This window comes from Delphinapterus leucas, chromosome 4 (assembly GCF_059928025.1).
Source record: "Delphinapterus leucas isolate spDelLeu-1000000601 "Yukka" chromosome 4, BTC_Dleu_Yukka2, whole genome shotgun sequence".
NCBI lineage: Eukaryota > Metazoa > Chordata > Mammalia > Artiodactyla > Monodontidae > Delphinapterus > Delphinapterus leucas.
In genome coordinates this window covers 78,085,452-78,107,164 of record NC_143132.1, presented here as the reverse complement: position 1 = coordinate 78,107,164, position 21,713 = coordinate 78,085,452, and the positions used below count along the sequence as shown (strand labels likewise).

The 21,713-nt window shown below is 39.3% G+C and overlaps 1 protein-coding gene across 9 annotated transcripts in view; it reads left to right on the top strand.

The window, feature by feature from the left end:
- The window catches only part of TP63 (tumor protein p63), a 100,426-nt gene that overhangs the window by 26,668 nt on the left and 52,045 nt on the right, over positions 1 to 21,713 (top strand). For 2 of the 9 annotated variants that reach the window (XM_089910690.1, XM_089910692.1), the window contains one exon: positions 60 to 20,084. The exons of the other annotated variants lie outside the window; for them this stretch is intronic. The gene's annotated coding sequence lies outside the window, so the exon portion shown is untranslated. The remainder of the gene's footprint in view (positions 1 to 59; positions 20,085 to 21,713) is intronic. 9 annotated transcript variants of the gene reach the window in all.

The following is a 21,713-nucleotide window of genomic DNA, read 5'->3' as shown; positions in this document are numbered from 1 at the left end:
TGATTAAGAAGAAATAAATAGCAAATTTAACTAAACTCGCCTTTCTTTTTCTACTACAGAAAGAATAACAGCACCCCCCCTTTTTTTCCCTTCTTTTTCTTTGTCTGTTCCTCTTCCTCTTTCTCCTTCTCCTTCACTTATATTATTATTCATAGTAGTCAATTTCGTTTTGTAGATATTACCAGCCACTTGGTATTTTGTTTTTCCACTGTGGCTTTGGTTTCCCAGAAGGGTGGATTATTATCAGGAGGATTGTGGTATAAATAAATTACCATGGAAATTTCCATCAAGAGCAGGGATCCGATCATCAGGCCCATTTCCCTAAAAAATCACTTCCACTAATAATGGACTACCTTGAAGGTGGCAAACCCAAATATCTGTGGCACTAGGGGGTAGTGTAAATGAGTCAAGTGGTGGGGATGGAGACAGTGGCAAAATGAGCTTACACACCTTCTCTGCAAGGGAATCTGCTCTGCAACTCCACCCTGTTGTCATGGGGGAAAGTAGGGCTGGAGTTAAAAGATGAAATTTTCAAGAGCATTTAGAAACCTGGATTTGCATGTAATATCTCCAGATCTTTAAGTGGTATATTCATTTAAAAAAAAAAAGTTGTAAAAACCAAAAACCAAACAAAACAATAGTCAGACTGAAGGCTGTCTTTGCAGTATATTTAACAGTGACAAGGGACAGTTCCTTAAAATTTAAATAAAATAACTGGAAACTAGAGCAAGCATCTAAGGGGAAAGTTACGAATAAATATATTCCATTTGGAAATAGTAATTCTCTGTTCCTTTCAAAAGTCCTATAGATTGACTGCACCCTCCCACCCCCTGCGATAAACTAAGCAATACGTTATCAGAGTAGATCTTGCTCAGTTTGTTTTCGTGCAGTTAATGACCTTCCTACCTTCATATTCCTATAAAATTTTATTTTATAAAATATAATGATCTGCGTGTTGGGTCCTTGGCATAAGGAAAGAATCTTCTTTGTTTGTTTTGTTTTATTTATTTTTAAAATATTTATTTATTTACTTATTTATTTATTTTTGTCTGCATTGGATCTTCGTTGCTGTGCACGGGCTTTCTCTAGTTGGGGCGAACAGGGGCTACTCTTCGTTGTGATGCGCGGGCTTCTCCTTGCGGTGGATTCTCTTGTTGCAGAGCACAGGGTCTAGGCACGCAGGCTTCAATAGTTGTGGTGCACGGGCTCAGTCGTTGTGGCTCGTGGGCTCGAGAGCACAGGCTTAGTAGTCGTGGCGCATGGGCTTAGTTGCCCCACCGCATGTGGGATCTTCCCGGACCAGGGCTCGAACCGCGTCCTCTGCATTGGCAGGCGGATTCTAACACTGCCACCAAGGAAACCCTGTTTTGTTTTAATACTTAGAGAATTAATACTTAATACTTAGAGAATTTATGGGACTCCATAACTTAACTAAAATTGGCCAAAGCTGTACCCAGAAAAGGCAGTGAGATTGAAAGTGCTTCGAATCAGTTTTCTCAGCTCACTAACCAATGGCTCATTTGTAATTAGCACATAGAGGGTGTGGCAGAACAAAAATCACCAGAAAATTGAGGCATAGACAGAGAATAATGTCACTGTATTTTTCTTGAGCCATTAAAAAAATACTATATATCATTCAGTTTGACAGAGATTTCTTCAAGTCAGCCCTGAATGATGGGTGCCATTTATTGCTCTCAGTGTCTTCCCATATGTGAGCTTTACACCTTCTCCTGTTTGCATTCCCTGATGTTAACCATTTCCATAGTGTGATCAAGTCTTGTAACTGTCCCCACCCGCTCTGGTGGAGAAGGGAATATGTATTTTTCTCATGAGAGGTATTTAGCAATCAGCTGTCATGTCATGGGTAAAAGCAACTACATATGAAATAAATCCTCATGGTTTTATAGCAGCAGCAATTAGTATGTCTGTTAGGTCACTGGAGCCTGAAGGAGGCATGAGATAACATAGCTCTCTGTTCAACAGCTTCTAATTCTTTGAAATTAAAGAAAAGTTTATTGTAGAACAGAAAGGAAAATCTTAGACTCTTTGAAGCCCTGCAGATGTTCTGTAGACGTGGAATGGTTTTTAGAACAAGGGGTCCTGTAATTAGGCACACAGGGGCCTAAAGGTACTGATCTTAGCAGCCATCTCTCCTGTGGTTTTTAATAAAGATTACGACCCCATCATCAGGCTGCCCTCAGCTGAAATTTAAAGGAAATTGAGAGTAGCCAGAGACCCTAGGTCTAATTTACTGTGAGGTGAATTAGGGAGGGATTCTCACTTTATAAATAGAATCAGCCTTCTCATTTCACTTTGAATCTAATAATGAAGACTCATGATTTCTTGGTAAAAAAAATAAAACAGTATAATTTGCCACCTTGTTATTTTATTAGAAGGGTCTGAAGAATTGGAATGTAATTTCTAATTGTTTTATGCAGAGTTAATTCTGTGTCTTCAAGTTCATCAAACAGGTGTTCTTTTGTGGGTTACTCATTTAGTTTGCATTTTTGTTTTCCTCTTTATGCTGTTTTGCCAGTATCATCTGCACTAAATCTTGTGGAAAATATGACAAATAAGATGAGGACACCATTTCAAAAGACTTTTCTTTTACTTGGAGTGGTTTCCAAGTTGTATTAAGTCAAAACAATAATGATTGCTTACTTAAGGATCCTCATTTGAATTTGAGAAGTCATCTGACAGGCTCCTGAGGAGTGTGGCTCATTAAGTAGAACACAGAACTCCGGGGGACAACTTGTGGGCACTAAAAAACTCTGTGATCTGGGGCAAGTGACTCTGTTTGTGCTCATCTGTTAAATGGGTGTTGTAATATTTTCTTGGTAGGATTGCTGTGAGGCTTAATTAAAATTTACAAAGTACTTTGGGATCCTGAGAGGTGAAACTCTAAAAACACAGTATGTTATTATCTTAGGATCCTGCATTTTTGTTTTTAGATTTACCTGTGTGAATAGTACATCATATCCATGCTTACAATTCAGGCAGTTTTTCGAGGTTTTCCATTTATAAGCAGACATGAAATGAAACAGTATAGATCTATAAGTCCCTAGAAATAAATGTAGGATAAATATATATGTTTGCATATGTGTGTATTTTTTTTCTAATGTAAAATAATTTCTTCTTAAAACATGTTTAATTAGATCCTGTAATTGTTAATCAGATAATTTTTTCTTAGAGTCTCAGTGCTTTATTGGTAATATTTCAGCAAACCAGTAACAGAGTTTTAAATTGTGATCATTTTGACTAGGTCATTAGAAGAAAAATTTACTTTTTATTAAAAATGCAAAAATACATACATGTATTTACATAAATACAAATATTTTACGCTTGTTGAGTAACAAAGGAGTTAATTTACTATAATTTGGGCTTCAAAGCTATTCCTTCTTTCTCTCTCCCCCTTTTGCTTACTTTTTTCCTTCTACTCTATCTGTTAATTTGAGATTTTATGAATCTAGAGCCCTAACATTAAACGTTATAAATTGCCTATCTCTCTCTTTTTTTTTTTTTTTTTTTTTTACTACTTTGTATTCTTGGAAAAGCAAATTTCATTTTCCCATAAGAACAATGTTATAATTATGGATTACGTTTCTGAACAAGAAATTGTCATCAAGTAAGTCATAGATATGATTAACTGTATGTCATAAAAGCAAAGTTCTATAAGCTACGGTAATTGTTTAAAACAGCAAAATGATTCTCATAGTTCTATAAAATTTGCTTAAATATCTTGTATGCCTTGACCTATGTGTGTTAAGTTTACTTATAAAATCCTAACAGTTCTTTTTATAAACTTGACTTATCTAAAACTGATATGCTCTTGTAATAAACATTTAAATTAACATTTGACAGACCAGAATTTTGATGCATTTGATATGTAATGATTTGAGAAGCCTATGTTTCTCAAAATAGGGGAATTAGAATGAACAGTTACAAAATGTATTCCTTTTGCTAAGAATTATATTCAAAAAATTTCTGTAGTATAGACCATTATTTATTTTAAGACAGTGAATCAATTTTAAAAGATATGATTACCAATTTTGCACTTAAGAAAAGAAAAGAAAAACTGGATCCTTTTGAATTTGAAAATAGAGTTTTGGTGTGTGTTTACTATCCCTGCCTGCCACTGCACTCTCCAGAGTGGAATGGTCTTGACAGGAAAAATTGTCCCCCAAAGCAGCTGGTCATGAGAAAGACTAGGAGTGCTACTGGAGAGAGTTCCGTTCCTTTGCATTAGTGATTGATAGTGGAGGTGTTTGAGGACACAAATTGTGTATTAGACCCAGGGTTTGGTGTTTCCCTGTAAACACTATCAATTCAAGTTTATCACCTACCCTCACTCTTCCAACCTTTTTGTATGAAACAATGGAATTAGTGGGGAAGGCCTTTCGGAAATGGTGTTTAGTTGGTAATTAGATAAAGCAGATTGCCCAACATGTAAAATACAAAGCATTTTCATAATAGAAATTTGGAATAACTTTTTTGTACTTCCAATGCATAGGAAATGTCTCCTGTTGTGATAATTAATAATTCCTTTTCTGAACTAATCCACAGAGATAAGTAACCTCTTTTTCCTTTACTTATTCTCACGCCTAGCATGCGTTGAAGTTATGCATGTATAAATAAATGCACACTCTTTTTAAATGCTTTAGTCTAACTTTATTCCCTTTGAGTTTAGGAAGACACTTGGCAAATAACTATTTTGATTAGCCTTCCAAGAGAAAATCATCAGCCTCTAAAAGTTACCATGGATAACTCATTCTTTAGGCTTATATTGTCCTTTCATAATATTCACTGGTAATGGATTATGTTCTATGTTTATCTTCAAAGACTACAGCTTACACTTTTGTATATAATTGTAACAAAGGCATATCTTGCAGGTATTTATATTTTATGTCTGAGAATCATCATATAATTTAACAAATAGTAACTCATTCATGAACATTTTGGTGCAAAAGTTGGAATGACAAGTGATGAGGAACTTGAGATCTAGGGAAGAAAAGATGTCTCATTCAGCAGCAGAACCAGAAGAAAATATAGACTTCTTCCTGTCTAGTTTCCTACTCATGAAGCAATTAAATATATAGCTATTTGTATAAGTTTCTATAATGTATTCATATTTCAGAATTGATTTCTTGCCTAGCACTCCACAGTTCTCAGCTATAATGCTTTTCTTTGCATAAAAATTTTAGACATAGGTGTTAAAAGGTGTAAGAATTGTGCTGGGAACAGTCTTTTTGTTAAGTTTTCATAGAATCTTCTCAGCCTTCACCCAAGTGTAATTATCCTCTTAGATACTTTGGGATTAAGAGTGGGAATAGAGAGAGGATACTCAAAAGAAAGAACAGGAGAGAGAGGAAGTGAAATGGTTTCTAAGAAAGTAGTGAGTGGATTCTTCTTTAAAGGAAAATGTGTACACTTCGAATTTGTAAGTTCAATGTTTTCTAAGACACTTTTGTAGTCCTGATAGTGTATTTTCATGATATGGACTTCTACTTTGAGGAAAAGAGCCAAACCAATTCAAATGGAATGTTCAAATTCAGCCTAAAATCTTCACTTCATTGATTACTGCATTCGATAGTCTACTGGATGTTTTTCTTTGACGTATAAGAAAATACCTCTTATTTCCTTTAGTTGTCTTTTTAGGAGCGCTGACTAAGCTATGTCAGAAAAGGAGAGGAATGGGGACTTCTTACTTTCTTTTACCTAGCAAGTCTTATTTCTTTTTGAGAACTGGGCACTTACTTTAAAATTTACACAATACTAGATGGTCTTAGTCAATAAATATACGATAAGTAAATATAATTCTATATACTTTTCTAAAATGCTTTGAAATTTCCTGGAAAGAAAATCTCTGTAATTATCTGCTTGTGTTTTAGTAAAATAAAATTAAGCAATAAAATTTTAAGTCCCTTTTCCCAGGATAGTAATGATGGCTTTATTTTGTCAGATGTGAGGTTTAACTCGTTAGTTGGTGCCACAATGTAATAATTGAAACCATATCTTCATGTAGAAGCATTTTTAAATTTTATACATTCTTTCTACCTGTTAGAAGTATTCTTTTATTACAGTTACTTTTGAATATAAGTTTTCCTTCCAACTAACTCAGAACACAGCCTAACTTCAAAGAACTTAGGTTGGATTCTGACATTCATCCTGTTTGCCTTTGAGGATCCTAGTAGGTATCCACATATATATAGAAATGACCAGAGCTACTTGGATATCTTTTGTCGCTGGTCTCAATAAAAGCGTCAGCCATGCTCAGCACATGGAGAACGCTTCAAGACAAGTTAATTAGAAGCAAGGGATTTTTTCTTTTTTTAATTGGTTAGAAAATTTGTTTTGAAGTTGTCACTTGGGCATATGCTTGTGGGGCATAGATTAGCTCCTAACGTATTGCTTTCTTAATTTGTTTGGCAATAGAATTTAGGCTTCAGAAACCAAAAATAATAATAATACTTTGAAACATTTAAGCAGAAGAGGGAATGATCTTTTTTCCATAAATTCCTGATTTAAAATGAAAATATTATTTCAACTGCTAAATTACAATGAGATGTGATATAAAATATATAACCCTGTAAAATATGAGAGATACTTACAAGTGTATCTGTTTTAGTTACCTTGCAAGACTGAAAGTTACAAATATTGTGACCTGTCTTAGCGCTTACCCATCCAACAAAGCTTTGCCTTTTTCTGAAAGAAGGGACTGTGGTTCTTGTACTAAAGAACGAGCAAAAGTGCCTAAGGAGGCAGAGTGGTGAGTGGAAAGAATTCAGGATTGGTGGTCAGATAGACCTGGAGTTGAATTCCACCTCTTTCTATCTGTGTTGCCTTGGGCAGGACACTGTCTCCAGGGCAGTTTCTTCAACCCTAAAATGGGGATAATACATCTTTAGGTAGCAGGGTTATTGATAGGATTAGACATAATGAATGTACAGTGCATAACAGTGCCTGGTAAATGGTGATTTTTATTCGGATGAATCATGAATTTAGGATTAGAATTTGGACTAAACCTGCCCTTCTCACAGAGGCACCAGGAACTGCAGTAGGAAATCCAATCTATGGAGTACCTCTAGCTTCTGATGCCTTCCACGATGTGGAAGAGGTGATATATTAGAACAGTCCTTTAAAACTTGTACCCCAATTAGGAGCAGGGCAAAATGAATGTCTGCCTCGGGCATCCTGAGGCTATAATCTGAAGGGTTCCATAGAAAAAATATAATTTGTTTATTTTTTTGTAAAACTTGTTTCAATTTTGCATTTTAATACAAATATACATTTAAATATATTTATCTCCCTCTTTTAAAAAGCATCATTAAAATTAAAATTCCAGGAAGGTGAGTAATATTTATCTTGTGAGTTTGAGTTACACTCAGGCACACTGCCATTTATATTTCTGACGTACGAGTACCTTAACCATTTAAGCGGCACAATTTTGAGACACATTGATTTGCTCTGGGAGAGAGCCCTGGAGGTTAGTTATTTTTGCAGCTTCAACCCCAAAGGAACAAGGACGCATGCTCCGAAAGGGTGATGTTGTTAATCAGTGACCAGAGCTCCTTTTTTAGTGCTAGCTTTTCCGAAACCAGCCACATTCTAGACTTGTTGCGATGGCCCCAGAGGGCACAATTAGCACAAAAGGGAGGAAGTCCCTGGGTGGCAGATTCCAGCTCAGAAGGAAGAATGGCCAGGGTTCTACAGGACTGGAATGCGCTACCTCCAGTGATAGTGAGCGCTCAGCCCCTGGAGCAAGTCAAGATAGAAAGGAGACCCTTGGCTCAAGTTTTAGGTGAGAGAATGGATCAAGTGGCCTCTGAAGTTCCCTTTGAATGAAAAATTCTGTGCACCCAGAAGAGAAGGCTTTTGTGTCCGGAAAGAAAGAAGAGGACAGCAGTTGACCCAGCGGTTGGTTAAGTGGGGAAAAGAGTACACTTTCCAGAGAGGCAGTAGGAACAGCTGAAGCAAAAACACAGAGGCCAGCCTGCTTTGCTCGCCTGGAGACAGGACTCTGCTATTCTGCCTGAAGCTGTGGTCACGGATAGGAAACAGCAGAAGTCAAGGCTCGAAAGGTAGGATGGGGCCAGCCTACGTAGGTTAAGGCATTTGGACTATATCCCACGGGCAGTGGGCTGACACTGAATACTTTTTGAGCACAGGAATTGTCATGCTCGGGACTGTAGATAAAACCCATTAATCCGGCAATGTATGGAGGTTGGTTGGAGGGGGCCTCGGGGAAGGGAAGCAATTTGGAACATGCCACTGTAGTGCAGATACAAGATGGTGGGCTCGCTCCCTCAGTGACACGGCGCACTGATGTGGGGAGGACAGAAATGAGAGAGGGCCAGAGGCAGCTGAAGTTGTTGCTTCCAGAGGCTACACAGGAAGGCAGGGAGGAGGAATGGAGAGCCAGGCAAGGAGCTGAAGTGATTAACTCTCTTACTAGCTGAGATCTAAAGGCTGCCATTTTCTAGCTGGGGCCTTTGCAAATCTCTTAACCTCCGTGGTGTCTCTTATCTCTAAAACAAGGCTAATGACACCTACTCTCCAGGGTTGTTGTGAGGATCCAGGGAGATAATGAAGTGAAAGTGGTTTGTAAACTCAGAAGTCTGTCCTCATGCAAACTGCTTCTGCTGCCTTGGGATAGAGGCGGCGGCAAAGGCTTGCAGCTTCCTGTCTTGCAAAATGAACGAACATTCGCATTTTTTCACCCTGAGCTCTAAGCTAAAGGTATTGGCTGAATGAGATGATTCTTATCCAGCCTATTTCAAAACTTCCTAGATGTTCTCTCTCACCCCCAGTAATAAAAGCTGAAAGCCTGTTAGCTCCCGAACACTTGGCCCTTCTGCCTTTCTTCTCTCCCTGAGCAGAAACCCAAGTAGTCTATAGACTAGAATCCACACTCTTCTCCTGGACTGATTGAAAGGGCTGGTTGCAGGAGATAAGGACCTTTTTGTAAGGCTCTTCTAACTGGGTGTACTGCAGAGGCCTCCCTATGGAGACGGTTATTGTCTATTAAGTTGGCTGCTGTCACAGACAGCACTGCCCATTTCCCTCAGTGCTTGATAACAGATGCAGTAACATCCATGCCTAGGTCATAAGCCATCCCTTCCAGGGACTGATTTCCCCCTTGAAGCACCAGTGAGGGGAGAGGCCCTTGTCTGTCAGAATTCTCATGACTGAATCATTGCCATGAGCTAATGTCTCCAGCTTTGTGAGTCAGTGCTGGCCCAGCCTCAGTGTTGTAGGCAAGAAAAATGAAGACACAGGTTAGACTCCCCTCCCGTCATTAGCTTGCATAGGGGGAAAGCAAACTGAGCAGTCGTCAGAAAGTGGTACTTTGGAAATCAGGTGTTTGGTTCTTCTCCTCTGTAAGGATGTCAGATAAGTGTAAGTTTCTTTAAGCGTTAGCAGTAATATTTTTACAAATCCTGTGATTTTGTGTGTGCGCTTTGTTTTGCTTCAGGCAAGGTAGGTGAAATGATGTGCTTGGGAGATGAATGTTCTTGTAATAGGCAAGATGTAGCTTGCAGGAAAGCATCTGTAACCAACCCATTCTGCATGCGACAGGGCCAGGACTTGTTTGTGTTTTATTGCCTGTTCAAACATGTCTAATTTTTAAAAGATTTATAAACTTTTTAGAGGATTCCTCTTAAAATGTTATTCCTTCGTATAGCAAGTATATGTGTTAATTGCCTGGTGGTTAAAATATATACCCTCATGGTATGTGGACAGTGCTAATATTGAGCTAAGTGTTATAAAAATAGTTGTCAATATGAAGTAGATGTAAAAAATATTAGGACTGTCAGGAATAGTTCATAAAGCTACCTATTAATCCAGTAGGCAGAAAGAAATTATGGTTTCCAGTTTTTTTACTCTTCGTGGTAGAGATTTTGTGCAAAGAAGCGTGAGAGGAGCACCTGGATATTTGTTCCCAAATACTCAGAGATATTGCTCAAAACTTGATCAAAAAGAAAATAACAGAAAGGGGGAAGAAATCAGTGATGGGGGGAATAAGCTTAAATACTATCAATATCAATTAAACAACAGTATTTTTAATTGTCTTGACCCCTCTCCATCCTTTATCATATGTAGATCATATATATAATTATATTTATATATATATATAATTATGTGTAATAAAAAATATCCCGTGGAATAGTGAGAAGCCTACTTGTTTTGTTGTTTTAGTAGATGTTACATGTGTACCTTCTTAAATCTGTGTACTTTAAGAAGTAGTAGGGTTTTATGGCCGTGATCTCATTCTTGACACCCTTTGGGGAAGAAGGTTGAGGGTATGTGCTGTAATTTATAACAAATATTCAGAGTCCACAAGATGGATTGCTATTCCCCACTACTTCTGCAGCCCCTCCTGTTTTCCCTTCTCTTTCCCATTCTTCTTTTTTTTCATTCTGTCAAAGACATGAGTTACAGTGGTGAAAAGGGCAAAGAAAGCAAAAAAAAAGGATAGGAAATGGTAAGAAAAATAGGAAGGAAACTTCCAAAACTTAACGTTTAGTGGCTCTTTTTAGTAGAATGAATCCTTTGAGCTTCTAAAAGTGAAGTTAGTATAATGAAAGTTTTCTTCTCCATAAAACCAAATCTTTTCAGACTTTCTGAGGCTTCTGTGAGTATTGTGTGTGGCAAGGACAAGCGTTGTTCTCTATCTTAGAAAATTCAGAAATATTTTGTCACTTAAAGTGAATCTGCGTTGATTATATTTGATCGGTTTCTTAGAAAAGGTATTATTTCACATTCAGAAGCTTAATTTCCCTTTTGTTAAATTTTTTTCTTGGAATATTTAAAGTTTTACCTTCTCTGAAGCTTCAGAATTACTACCCACCCAAACAGGTATGACCAAGTATACACTTATCATAGCTGTCATAGAATTTCCCCATTTGGTGCTCTATATGTTTTGTATCATATGCATATGCACACATGTCCCCAGGTGCCTTTGTTGAAGCTAGGTTGATGACCCCGTTCATTAAGTCTCAGTTGTTAAAACTCGCTGAAACACACCTTTAGTTTCAAAGTGCATTTCTTGAGCACTAGAAGGTGCACTTTGGAGAAAAACACACGTTAACTCCACAGTTTACGCGTAAGCAAGGGACCAGACCCCTCTGAGACTCAATTTCCTCCTCTTTAAGGTGTAAATAATCTCCCTTGCAGGTTGTTGAGAATGCAGTGTGGAAGCCTTCAGTCCAATGCTGGCCACTGAGCAGTCCCTTCCTAAATCATGCTAGTTACTATTAGAGCTCGATGCTTTAGGGTAATCCTGTTCATAGGTAAGTTAGCCCTTCTTCAAAAAGCTCACAATCCATCAGGGCAAACTGATAAACCTCGCCGTAATTCAGTGTGACAGGTGCTATAATCTGTCTGGAATGTCCCCCTACCCACCACCTTCCTTGTCTGCCAGGCAGACTCCTGTTCAGCCTTTAAAACTCACTGAAAGCCTTAATTGTAGATGAAGCCTTCCCTTGCCACCACTCACTCAGGAGTTCCTTTTCTTACGTTCATGACACTTTGTACATATATTCAGAAGCACGGTGTACCGCCTGTCTGTCTCTCCATTACCGTGTGAACTCAGAGGCAGTAGCTTTGTCTTTTCATCTCTGTATCTTAGTGCTGGCACATATAATGGGTCTCAACAAATATTTGTCACATGGTATCCTTGTCTGAGCAAAGCGTGATGCAGCACAGAAAACAAACTGATTTGTTCAGCTTCACAGAGGACTTCACATTTACAGTTGGCTCTCCAAAGATGAGCAGGGTCTTGCAATGGGGAAAAAGAGAAAGGACATTCCAAGTTGAGGATCCAGGTGAGTGAAGGCATGGAGACGTAGCCATGTTGTGTAAGTCTAGGAGTAGGAAAGAGTCTGGCATACCCGGGCCGTGCAATGTTTGGATGAATTGGAGAGGAGCAGGAAGTGAGGCTGGAGAGAAGTTCACAGAGCCAGATGGAGAGGGCCTCTGAATCCTCCTAAGGAGGGGTTTGGCTTCAGTCTTGAAGGCATTGAGGAGACACGGAAGGGTTTTGAGTAGGGGGGACGACATCATATTCTATCGGAGGAAAATAACTGGCAGCAGGGTGGAGGTGGGGAGACTAAAGGCAGGGAGGCTATTGCAATAATTCAGATACTAGATTAGGCAAGGGGAAACGAAGGTGAGTGTGGGGTTGGGAGCGGATTTGCAGTGTGCATTTCAGAGATGGAAACCCACTTCCCATAATTGGGGTTGTTTTGACTCCTAACATTGTAGCATTTCCTGCACAGTTGTTTTAGAGCTATTTCTCATCAGGACTGCAGTCATAAACAAGTCAAAGAATATATTCCTCAAGTGTTGGGGGAGTTTCTGGTGTTATGCTTTTACTTTCTTCTCTTAGGATTCGTCTTGGTTATGTATCCTACCGCTTTGTCTATGAGAGGACACACATGTCTGTAGTTGGCCAGATCAAGAAACACCTTCTGTTCTTTCTGGTTCTGCCTTGCATGGAAAGGGTCTGGAAGGAAGTTTTTTTTTTTTTTAATTTATTTATTTATTTTTGGCTGCGTTGGGTCTTCGCTGGTGGGTGCAGGCTTCCTCTAGTTGCGGTGAGCGGGGGCTACTCTTCATTGCCGTACGAGGTCTCCCCACTGCGGTGGCCTCTCCCGCCGCGGAGCACGGGCTCCAGGCACACGGGCTTCAGTAGCCGTGGCTCGAGGGCTCAGTAGTTGTGGCGCACAGGCCCAGCCGCTCCACAGCATGTGGGATCTTCCCGGAGCAGGGCCCGAACCCATGCCCCCGCACTGCCAGGCGGACCCCCAACCACTGCGCCACCAGGGAAGCCCCTGGAAGGAAGTTTTATTGATTGAAGAAGGAAGAGCCCTGGCCAGGGAGCCAGTGACTGGTTTGATGGCTTTGGCCCAGGTCCTTTTGCTGCTTTGGACTTCAGTTTCCTTATCTATGAAGAAAACATATCGAAGGAGATCATTAATCCTTCTTCCGATTTCTTATCCTAAATATAAGAATGAACACTTATGGCCTTTTACTGGATTAAAAATAATGTATCTAACAGTAGCTCACAGAAAATGGAAGTATCTTTCACTTCAGTCTTGGGTATAATGCAGAAGAAAAACAGGAATGCTATGAAAAAAAAAAATAGCAATGCTAGTTTACAGAAATCAGTAACTGGACAAATATGCTTTGACCCAGGGCTGGCCCTCAATTCAGTTCAGTAAATTGAATTATAAAATCTCTCCATTCTTTTTTGCTGAATGTTAGAGGTGAATTTGTTACAAAGGATATTAACTGGTAAAACACAAACAAACAAAAACTACTTTAATTTTTACCTGTACCCAAAGAAAGATTCAACATTTTCTTGACAGATACTATATTTCTAAACCTAGCTGTAGGAATTAGACCAAGAGGGAAGACTTTGTAAATCACCTGCCTAGAGATCCAAGCATCTGAAAAGAGGAATCAGGAAATCAATGTTTCTTCCTGCTTTAGTACCTGGAACATACTGTTCTGAGAAGTACAATACAGGGAGTGTGCTAATTGGTACTAAATATAATATGATTAAGAGCTTGAAGCATTCTGAAAGCTAGATCCATGCAAACAAGTTAGAAGCTGACTGTCAGTTTTTAGAGAATCCAAGTCCCCTTCTCCTTTACCTAATTTTTTGACCCAGATATTAAGGGAGTGAATGGAAGAGCTAAAGAAGAGTGCATGTGTTATTTTAAAATTATAACTAGACAGTGTTTGGAACAACTCCTTTGAAAATTAGTTCATTGCCTTTCTTAACTAAATTCAGTGTCAATGATCTCTATACTTTTCTGACAATTTTCTTCAAATATTCGCCCTTTTAATTCTTTCATTAGCAAACTAAAATGTAGCCTTAACTTTTTTCAACCAAGATAAACTATTTTTCTGGGGTAAATTTGTGCTCACTACCCAGGCACATCTCACCTGATATGTAAAAATCTCTCTTTATACAATTTGGGAAGTATTAATATTGATTAAATATTAGCTACACTGTCAGTCTTCATTTTCTTGGACTTAGGAAAGAATGACCAGTGGCCATTTGCTGGGATTAGAATAGGATGGGGGAAGAGGGCTTTGGTAAGAGAGCATTAAACTGTTGACACAAAGACAGTTCAGCATATCTGGAGTTCAGATTTTAAATCTGACAAAGAGAATCTAATTGGTGGATAAAGCTAGACCTTTATAAATTGTAGTTACGAGTTACCCTTTTATCAGTCTATCATAGTTCCTGATACAAAGGATAGATAATTCGTGGGTTTGAAAAACAAAACTAAATATTTTTTTAAAATCTACCTTTCAATTTGATTTATTGTAACTCCCATTTTCATGGCAAAGGTTAAGGATAAAGTTCATTTTATCAAATTAAGAAAAAATTCTGAAACTATCTGGAAATTGTATATGAACATTAATTTTATTGGAGTGAGAAACTTCTAGTTTAGTGACAGGAGTTGAACTCATTAGCATCTTTTCTTTCCTAATGCTGAGTTTGTATCACAGACTTCAATGATATATTTCTTAATCTCAAATATATTTTTCATTTGCCTGCTTTGCATCAGTGTCGTTTCCCTTTACAAAACATGCAAGATTATTCTTGTTTTATTATGTTTACCACTTGAGTGAAAGATGGATAAGGTAAAGTCTCCATCTAGAATTCATAGCCTTTTGGCTCGGAAGACAATTGAAGATCTATAATTATAATAAAAGAACCAAATTAATATGTGTCGCAAGAAAAAAATTAAGTTTTTCTGGGCATTGAAGGAGTAAGAGAGCACGTTCAGTAAATATTATTGGAATAAAGGAATGAATGTGTAAAAGTGGAGTGAACATCACTTATAAGGTCTGGAGCAATTGAAACACAGAATCGTGTAAGACTGTAAGATTTAAACTATTGTGTAAAATTGTAATACAGTACTAGGGAAATGAGAAAGACAAACCCCAAAGTTCCTGTACCAGCTTTTTCTGGTTGAGGTAGCCCCAAAGTGCTAACTCAGAGGAACAGCCTGGCCTTCTGTTGTCTGTGTGGTTTCTCTTTCCAGGGCCAATGCTGCCAGCTTCCCCTGAAAGGAAAACTGACAGGGGTTCAGAGTCTAGTGAGGTGTTCTATCTCTGACAACAACAGAAATCCTTGTAATTTGATGTGGAAGATAGTTATTTATCTACTTGAGGTTCCTTAGCCTAGTCTTTCTGTGCCTATTCAATATTTCTACTTGAATTGATTAGTTATCTGTATTATTAGTTTTCCACCCAGTGGACTGGCTTAAATATCAATCTGTTGCAGAGCATAGTTTAAGTAGGCAGAAAATTTTGCAGTTCTCTTTTTTTTTTTTTTTTTTTTTTCTTTGCAGTACGTGGGCCTCTCACTGTTGTGGCCTCTCCCGTTGCGGAGCACAGGCTCCGGACGCGCAGGCTCAGCGGCCATGGCTCACGGGCCCAGCCGCTCTGCGGCATGTGGGATCCTCCCGGACCGGGGCACGAACCCGTGTCCTTTGCATCGGCAGGCGGACTCTCAACCACTGCGCCACCAGGGAAGCCCTTCGTACAGATGATTTTCACTCCCACGATGTGAGCTTCACAACAGCACTCCACGTTCAGTGTGTTATCCTCATCTTCCTGTGTAGCAGGAGGACACAGAAGCTCACAAGTGAAGTGAGGGGCCTGAGTTCTCTAGGCTGCTAGATGGTGGAGGTAGGACTCTGTTTTCTGGTCATGCGCTCCTGTTACCGAAGTCGTGCAAGTCCGTTCCTCACCTGCCCTGTTTGGGCCCCCTCCCCCTTCCTAATTTTATTCCTCTGTTACAGGAGCACTATAATTAAAGAAGTGGGCATTCGGCTGATAAGTAGTCATTTTAAATTCACAATCCATAGCGCTTGCATTTTATTTTTTTTAATTACTTTTTTAAAATCCAACATGATCAAATGAGGTTTATTTTTTTCCTATTCTTTTTCAAATTCTTTTCCCATTTAGGTTATTACAGCATACTGAGCAGAGTTCCTCGTGCTGTACAGTAGGTCCTTGTCGGTTATTTATTTTAAATATAGCAGCGTGTACGTGTGTGTACAAGGGCTTGCATTTTAATTTTTGGCGTGGAACTTGGTGTGCCATGAAATCTGTCGTGTTCTCATTAGAAGAAATGAATCTTCAGACCATGTGATCGTTCTAATTGCTTTTTCTCAGTGGGTTTTACTAAGTGACTGGCAAATGGGAAATATGAAAGTTAGCTTTGTATTCTCTGCACAGGGCTTGATGGGCCTTACTGTTCTTCTTATAGTCAGCCCCAGGGACTGGCACATGGGCAGTTGTTAGACCCAGTGTCCTGAATCCAAGGAGGCTGCTCAGGAACAACTGTCCTGAGTAGATAGCTCAGGTACAGTGGCTCAGATACAATAGCTGGAGCTAGAGACAGCTTACCAGCTAAAACCAAAAGCTACAGTAGTGACCTAGCAAGGGAGGGTAAAATAAAAACCTGTTTGCTTCTTCTATCCTTTTCTAATAAAACATACTATTTGACTTCAAATTTTACCTCTAGCAGGATAGTGAGTTATGCTTGTTCTCCTGAATATGGTGTTATGGTGTCAGGAGTTGGCAACTGATGGCCAGCTCCAAAATGTAGGTGGTGGAGATGAAATTGCTAGTTACCATTTACTGAGCATCAGGCCAAGACCTCCATGAGATACTTAACATTATGGTAACCAATTTATACAAGAATTCTGCAAGGTAAGTGAGTAATATTCACATTTCACAGATGCAGAGTTACATACCTTTCAGGTTTAAAGTCATCTAGCAAATAAATAGCAAAGCGATGGAGATCCTATCAATCCAGGGATGAATGATCCTTTTTTTTTTGGATGTGGACCATTTTTAAAGTCTCTATTGAATTTGTTGCAACATTGCTTCTGTTTTGCGTTTTGTTTTTTTTGGCCGTGAGGCATGTGGGATCTTAGTTCCCCGACCAGGGATCGAACCCACACCCCCTGCATTGGAAGGCAAAGTCTTAACCACTGACTGGACCGCCAGGGAAGTCCCAAGGAATGAATGACCCTTGAATGAAGTGTCCTTCCTGTTTTTATCTTGGCTTTCACTATCTTATGTCTGTTACTATCTTATAGCTGTCTTTTGCCTACCCAAATTTAAACGCTCCTAATGAGATAAAGAGAGCAAGGGCAAAGGCAGGCTGGATCTTCCCTTATTCCCTATTGGTAAACAGTAAATGGGATTAGATTTGCTAAAGCCCTCCCTCCTCCATTCCTGGTTCCTTTACTTTGCTCCCATCTCTCTGCCCCTGGGGTAGGGAAATAATATGAACTTCCACTCAATTTAAGCCCTGTATCATTATTTAATTTCCTTCCCATTTCCCCGTTCTCCCTAAATCAAAGAAAGTATGGCGGGAGAAAGCAGGAGTGATGACAGTGATGACATCCAGAAGAAAACAGGGTGAATGAACAGGAGCGAATAAGAACTTCAGACCAGTATGCAAATAAGTTCATCTCTAAGTATAAAAAAACATTGTGCCTTTGGCTTGAAAACTACCTTCCCAATTTGTGAGCATGTTTAGGATTATGTAAGTACAGTGTCTTCATAACAAGCCCAACACCTCTCACCCAAAGAATGCAAAGTGCTTTGCAAACAGTAGAACTCACAATACCCCTGTGATCTAGAGACATTTTTTTTTAATGATCTATTTTATAGACTGGGAAGTCAACTCAAGATCTACTGATCTGTCCATATCGACAAAATAGATCTAGGACTAAATTGTAACTCTAACTTCCTGTCTCAGATATAAACCAATCTAGAGTATTAATCTCAGCTCAAAGAGCAATTTTCTCCAATTTCTTTTTCTATTTTAAGAAGGAAAACACAAACTACATAGTAGATACATTTGCATAGAAGGTAGATCTTGAAAATATTTGTTTAAGATAATAGTACCTGTTTTCCTAAAAAAAAAAAATCAGAAAATTAGGTCTCTGGGGCTTCCCTGGTGGCGCAGTGGTTGAGAGTCTGCCTGCCGATGCAGGAGACACAGGTTCGTGCCCCGGTCCGGGAAGATCCCACATGCCACGGAGCGGCTGGGCCCGTGAGCCATGGCCGCTGAGCCTGCGCGTCCGGAGCCTGTGCTCCGCAACGGGAGAGGCCGCAGCGGTGAGAGGCCCGCGTACCACACACACACAAAAAAAAGTTAGGTCTCTGCTCCACTGGATTTCGAAATCAGAGTAGTTTTAGCACTTGGAAAAGAATTGTCCTTTTGCACTCTGCCGTTTGTCTTCGCATGAAGAACCCATGAATTCAAGTGGAAAATATTTTATTTTGAAAGATGCACGGGAAATAAAGAATTGTCCTGAAGAAGTTTTGTTCAGAATGTACAAATATATTAATGCAGGTAAAAGGGAGAAAACAAGTGGGATGTGTGTGCGCATGTGTACATGTGTGTTGCAGATAAAACAGATTTTGAAGGTTAGGAGACGTGACGATACTTGTAAGGAATGAGGGAGACAAGACCGGAGGCGCCGGGAAGCTCGACTACTGTGGAGTGCTCAGTTGAGACTTGTTCTTGCCCACGGCCTGCGGCATTTATGTAGAAACTGGGGACGCTTTTACTCGTTCCAAAGCCTTACCTGATCAGACCTGCCCAGGTTTGAGTTTGGGAAAAAAAGTGTTTGAAGTAAACAGGAAAATTACTCACCTTAATGATGTGTTTTACTGGCACTGACAATGCTTTGATAGTCTGACAGATTCCTTTTTTTTTTTTAAGTTTTGGAGAGTAGTGACTTGGGGGGACTTTATTCATATTCCATTTGGAAAACAGATTCTTAAGCTTACCCGCTTGGTCCTGTGAAGGCCGGGAGAGTGGGCTTTGTGCCGTTCATGTTCATGGGATTGCTCGGGCTCCTTAGTCTAAATCAGGAATTGTTCATTAGAGATTTCTACTGAAAAGCAACAAAAATAAAAGACCATTCATTCTGTGTACATTCCGTGCATGTGTCTCCCCGACTGTACCGTCGTTGTTGCCACAGAAGAGATTCTTCCTAGCACTTGGGCTGCGGGTTCCTGAACTTGTAGGTTGCTTTCATTTACGATAGTGATTAAGACCATAATCCAACTGGTTTGGTGCACCAAACAGAGCAAGCACACCCTTTCTTTCATCGGAAACGTAATTCTCTGCTTAGGATGGGTCATCTTTTTGGAAAAAAATATCATGTGTATTTTGATATTTTGTTCAAACATGATAATTAGATGTTGATTTCTTATATTTGCTTTTCCTTTCTTTTTTTGCTAAACTTGTTAAAGGATACACAGCTTTCAACTTTGAGAGCTGAATCACGCATTTTAAAATATTTTCACCTTGATTGGGATAGAGATGGGTGGTCTGGTCCCATGAAAGGAGTCCCATGACAAAGAAAACCTGAATTCTTAGTCTGATATGTCCCTGATTCACTGTGACTTTGGTGGAGTCCAGTCTTGTGTCCAGATTAGGATCCCACACACATAGAGTTATAGGGTTTACTAATTAAATTCCTTTGAGCTCAGATTCTGCATAGTTTAGGAAGCTATGACTTGTATAGTTTGACAGAATACAGATGGATGGTTAAATTCGATAAACTTCAACTCCTAATGCTAACAGACTAAAAGAGGGAAGAATAAATTGTAGGTTATGAAGGCCTTTAAAACAAGCAATCTTTGCCTACTCTCTCCCCTTAGTCCTCTGATTGGGAATCCCTTGAGCATTTTTTTTTTTTTTTTTTTTTTTTTTTGTCTAAGTCCCAACTGGAAATGAATCAGGTGGCCAATAAGATAAAATGAGTGGAAATATTGACTGTAGTGTGTGTATACCAGCCACCTGGTGTCTCAGGTATAATGAGTATAACGAAAGCATTGCAACACGTTCTTACTACATGCTTAGTCCCCATTCTGTTAGCAGCCATTTGCTTGTAAGATGTTTCATAGAAGTGGGTTAGGAAAGATTTGGCTTACTCGTCAGATGTTACCGTCAGCAGAGCTGTCTTTGAAGGAAGTACTCAGAATGCACACTTCTTTGATTGATTGGATAGTGATTTATTTCCGTGAGTATTTGCTGTTTTCAACAGATTTCACTCTTGGTTCTATCCACATTCCACATTCAAGAAAATGTCAATTTTAGAAGAAGAGATTTTTTATTTTTAATTTGGTTCTCCTGAAGAGATAAATCAAATGTATGTGAGCAACTTAGAATGTCAGGAATCCCTCTTTGGAGAGTAGATTTTCTGAGTTAAGTTGGCGTATAATATGAAACTGAATGTGCGCAAGTGTTAGAGGTTTGCAAGAGTCATCAGCATTTATTAATGGCAATTTCACCCAAGGGAGATGGACTTGTTCAGAAAACACCTTTTAGCACTGGGGATAGTAGGCGATTGGAAAGTATTGGGTTGGACAAACCAAAATGTTTTGCACTGTGACCTGTGGAAATAATGACATCAAGTAGCCAGTGTATGCCACCATTTCTCATCTCACTTCCCCTAGAGTCATAGAGTCAATGACGTCTTGCTGATAATGGTTTTGGCAGTATCTCTCATACTTATTCTCAATGTCTCTATCCCGCAGTAAGCCCGTAGGCCTCTGGTTCAGCTAGTGCACTTGGCCCCAACTCTGCTCCTCCCAACTCTTCGTCTTCAGGGTCAGCAGAGGGATCTTTCCAACACACAGCTCAGATCAAAGATTGTGGATGGCCCATTGTTGGTGACTTCACACTGACCTCTAAGCATGTCACGCTCTGATCAAAGTGTTCCTTTTTGGCCCAATCTACCACTAATAACAATAATCCCTTTCTGTTTGTAAAATGCTTTATGTTTTTCAACACACACACACATATATATTATCACATTTAATCCTTATAACAAACCTGTCAAGTTGGCAGGTATTATCCTCACTTCTCAACCGAAGAGTTATGTAACTTTTCTTGAGATTACACACTAATCTCTACACATGAGAGCAAGCCTTCTGCCTCCGTGAGGATTGTGTTCCCCACAGTACGCTGTGATTCCAAATCTACACTCTGACCCACAGTCAGACATCAGAAGATGATTTTTGTTTTGTTTTCGGACCCCCATGCCTGGTCTCCTGCTGTTCCTTCTGTCCAAGATATTGCTCTCTTTCTTCCCTCATTCCTGCCTGTCAAAATTCCCTCCATCCTAAAATAAGATTGGCAAAATGTTAATAACTGTGGAAGATAAGTGATGGATAACAGGGTTCAATAAATGTGAAAATTTCAATAATAAAAACTTAAAACTTCTGTAGATTACTGCCAGCTAGGGTTGCCAGATTTAATAAAAACAAAACAAAACAAACGAAATCCAAGATGTCCAGTTAAATATGAATTTCAGATAAAATTTTTTTTGGCATGAGTACACTCCATGCCATATTTGGGATGTACTTACGCTAAAAAAAAGAAAATGATTTATTGGTTTTGAAATTAAATTTTAACTGGGTGTGCTGGATTCTATCTGGCAATCCTGTTCCCAGCTCAAACGACAACTCTTGAAGCAGAAGTGAGGTTTTCATCCCTCTTACTGTACTGAGTTCAGACTTAGTGGCGTGACAAAAGTTTGCACATCAGTTTAAATATAAACTAAGCTATCACACTGTCCTCCATAGCCTCTTGGGCCTCCTTTCCTCTCTCCATCCTCCCTCCATTTTTTCCTTCTTTCCTGCCTTCC